At 55.6% G+C, this 4,039-nt stretch overlaps 1 non-coding gene and 1 pseudogene across 1 annotated transcript; both read left to right on the forward strand.

Moving 5' to 3' along the window:
• Nucleotides 1-262: 262 nt before the first annotated feature.
• Nucleotides 263-453, forward strand: LOC137353772 (U2 spliceosomal RNA). Its single transcript, XR_010969924.1, has one exon. It is a non-coding gene; the product is annotated as a U2 spliceosomal RNA (small nuclear RNA).
• Nucleotides 454-841: 388 nt separating this feature from the next.
• On the forward strand, nucleotides 842-950 carry LOC137354666 (U2 spliceosomal RNA; annotated as a pseudogene).
• Nucleotides 951-4,039: the final 3,089 nt, after the last annotated feature.

Genomic DNA, 4,039 nt, shown 5'->3' on the forward strand with positions numbered 1-4,039 from the left:
TGCTGTTTGCCCTTTGCTGTTCAGCGCAGCGCGCGTGTCTTTTTTCCTGCGCAATGCCTTGCGCAGAAGCGCAAGGCATGGCTGCGCGTGGCATGCACGCGTGCTTTCCTTTCTGCTTGCAAGGCCCGGCAACAAAAGGAGCTCTGGCTCAAAGACCGCCCGCCGTCGCCTCTTTCGCCCTAGGCTCGCCCACCCGGCGGCTAATTTGACGTGGAGTCCACACGCCGGGCCTGACGCGCGCAGCAAACGCAGTTTTACGGCCATCGCTTCTCGGCCTTTTGGCCAAGATCAAGTGTAGTATCTGTTCTTATCAGTTTAATATCTGATACGTCCCCTATCTGGGGGCCAAATATTAAATTGATTTTTGGGACAGGGAGATGGAACAGGGGCTTGCCCCGTCCACTCCATGCATCAACCTGGTATTGCAGTGTTTCCAGGAGCGGTGCAGCTTCCCCCTTCCATGGGGGCGAGACCCCTGCTGAACAATAGAATTCGCAATAGTGACGGCGCTGCTGCTCGTCTGACTTTGCTGCAGTTTTCCGTGGGCGCTACGCTGCCCCCTGTTGGATTGCCCCGCAGTTGCAAGCCGCCCTTTGCTGTTCAGCGCGCGCGCGTGTCTTTTTTCCTGCGCAATGCCTCGCGCAGAAGCGCAAGGAATGGCTGCGCGTGGCATGCACGCGTGCTTTCCTTTCTGCTTGCAAGGCCCGGCAACAAAAGGAGCTCTGGCTCAAAGACCGCCCGCCGTCGCCTCTTTCGCCCGAGGCTCGCCCACCCGGCGGCTACTTTGACGGAGAGGCGGCACGCCGGGCCTGACGCGCGCAGCAAACGCAGTTTTACGGCCATCGCTTCTCGGCCTTTTGGCTAAGATCAAGTGTAGTATCTGTTCTTATCAGTGCTTATTTGATTGAGAAGAGACCATGATCATTGCCTTTTGATCCTGGGGAAGCTTTGAGCAAGATGGCTGTAACCAATTTTCGAGCTTCGGGCCAGGGAGTGCGCAACACCGTTCGGGTGGTCGTGAAGGACAAGGAAGGAGATGCACCGGTCGATCGCACCTTCTTCATCAAGAAAATTCTCTTCGATTGCTGCGGATTTCAAGCGACGGACGTTTTCTGCCTGCAGGATTTCCCCAGCAGTGGATACTTCGACGTGACGTTCCGGAACGTGGCGGGATGCATCAAGTTCCTGAAGGCGTTCAAGGAGAAAGGGGACCGGGCGCCACTGTCGATCCTCACAGCGGAGCCGCTCTTCACGCTTCCGTCACAACGGGACCGGGTGGTGACGATTCACCTCTACAACCCCCATGTTCCGGTGGTGGATGTACTCACCTTTCTCGCCAGGTCCGTCGAGGTGGCCGGCAGCAGCACTGATGTCAAGGACCCCTTTGGGATCTGGACCAGCAAGCGGCAGGTCAAGGTGACCTTGAAGGTAGATCCCAGTGGAGCCATCATCCACCCTCCCTCCAGCTTCGCTATCGGGGGAAGTCGAGGCTTCTTGGTCTACGCTGGGCAGCCCAGAGTTTGCCGCACCTGTGGCAAATCTGGTCACATGGCAGCCAACTGCAGCACGGTTGTTTGCAAGAACTGCAAGGAGGAAGGCCATCAGACCAAGGACTGTAAGCAGACTAAGTGTTGCAACTTGTGCGGTGCGGCAGGCCATCTCTACAAGACTTGTCCAAAACGTTGTCTCAGCTATGCTCAGGCGGCAAGGTCCAAGGAAAGGCCGGGAGAAGGTTCGACGAAGGCGTCCGCTGTTCGAAAGGAGACCAGCAACCTTCTCCGCAGTGAGGAACTTCAACCTGAGAAGGAAGGGGAGGCGGCTGAAACCAACGACCCAGCACCTACCCAGCGCCCGGAAACCCCTCCTCCACAGACAGAATCAATGGAGGAGGAGGCAGCAGATGGACAAACAGGTCAGTGGCAAGTGGTCCAGAGGAAAACCACAAAGAAAAAACATCCCAAAGCCACCACCCAAACCAGTGGCAAGAGGAGGCTCTCTTCTGAATCAGACTGCAACAACTCCTCTTCACTGGACGGGGAAATGCTGGAACGACAGCCCCTTCAAAAGAGGCGGCAGAACTCCGAGATGGATGATAAAGCATCCCAGCCCCCGGGCACTGGAAGCTGTGATGGGCCCAGCGTGCCCCAACCCCAATGCCCCACACGTAACGAAGTGGCCAACGCATCTCAGCTCTGCGACACTGGGAGCAAAGACACGTCTGGCGCACCTGAGCCCCCACCCACCCCCCAGGAAATCCCAAATACCATTTCATCACCCTCCCCCCATAGGAAATCCCAAGTACCATTTCATCACCCTCCCCCACAGGAAATCCCAAAGACACTTTCATCAACATTCCACCCAGGAAATCCCAAAGACCCTTTCATCACTCTCCAACCCCCCTCCCATTAAATCCCAAAGACCCTTTCATCATACTCCCCCCCCGGAAAACCCAAAGACCCTTTCATCATCCTCCCCCCCCAGGAAATCCCAAAGAACCATTCATCACCCTCCCCCACCCCAGGAAATCCCAAAGAACCTTTCATCACCCTCCCCCCCAGGAAATCCCAAAGACCCTTTCATCACCCTACCCACAGGAAATCCCCAAGAGCCTTTCATCACCCTCCCCCCCAGGAAATCACCAAGAATCATTCATTACCCTCGCCCCCAGGAAATCCCAAAGAATTTTCAACACCCTCCCCCGCTGGAAATCCCAAAGACCCTCTCATCACCCTCCACCCCCCAGGACAACCCAAAGACCCTTTCAGCTCACTCCCCCCGCCAGGAAGTCCGAAAGACCCTTTCATCACCCTACCCCCGCCAGGTAATCCCAAAGATCCTTTCATCAGCCTCCCCGCCAGGAAATCCCAACGTCCCTTTCATCACCCTCCCCCCCTTTAGGAAATCCAGAAGACCCTTTCATCACCCCCCCCCACCGGGAAATCCCAAAGACCCTTTTATCACCCTCCGCCCGCCAGGAAATCCAAAAGACCCTTTCATCACCCTCCCCTCCGCCTGGAAATCCCAAAGAAACTTTCATCATCCTCCCCCCAAGGAAATCCCAAAGAGCATTTCATCACCATCCCCGCCCCACAAAATCCCAAAGACACTCTCATCAACCTCCCCCCACAAGGAATCCCAAAGACCCATTCATCACCTTCCCCCCAGGAAATCCCAAAGAACCTTTTATCACCCTCACTCCCAGGAAATCCCAAAGACCCTTTCATCACCCTCCCCCACCCCCAGGAAATCCCAAAGAGACTTTCATCACCCTCCCCACCCCTGGAAATCCCAAAGACCCTTTCATCACCCACCCCTCAGGAAATCCCAAAGAGCCTTTCATCACCCTACCGCCACAGGAAATCCCAAAGACCCTGACATCACCCTTCCCCGCCCCCCCAGGAAATCCCAAAGACCCTTTCATCACCCTTCCCCCCAGTAAATCCCAAAGACCCTTTCATCACCATCCCCCGCAGAAAATCCCAAAGACCCTTTCATCACCCTCCCCCCCAGGAAATCCCAAAGACTATTTTATCACCCTCCCCCCAAGGAAATCCCAAAGACCCTTTCATCACCCTCCCCCGATAGGAGATCCCAAAGACCCTTTCATCACTCTCCAACCCCCCTCCCATTAAATCCCAAAGACCCTTTCATCACCATACCCCCCAGTAAATCCCAAAGACCCTTAAATCACCCTCCCCGCCCCACAAAATCCCAAAGACACTCTCATCACCCTCCCCCCGCAAGGAATCCCAAAGACCCATTCATCAACCTCCCCCGCAGGAAATCCCAAAGACCCCTTCATCAACCTCCCCCACCATGAAATACCAAAGTCCCTTTCATCAACCTCCCCACCAAGGAAATCCCAAAGACCCTTTCATCACCCTCCCCCCCCAGGAAATCCCAAAGAATCTTTGATGACCCTCGCTGCCAGGAAATCCCAAAGAATTTTCATCACCATCCCCCGCAGGAAATCCCAAAGACCCTTTCATCACACACCCCGCGCCTGGAAATCCCAAAGACCCTTTCATCACCCTCCCCA

This window comes from Heterodontus francisci, chromosome 41 (assembly GCF_036365525.1).
Source record: "Heterodontus francisci isolate sHetFra1 chromosome 41, sHetFra1.hap1, whole genome shotgun sequence".
NCBI classification, from domain to species: domain Eukaryota; kingdom Metazoa; phylum Chordata; class Chondrichthyes; order Heterodontiformes; family Heterodontidae; genus Heterodontus; species Heterodontus francisci.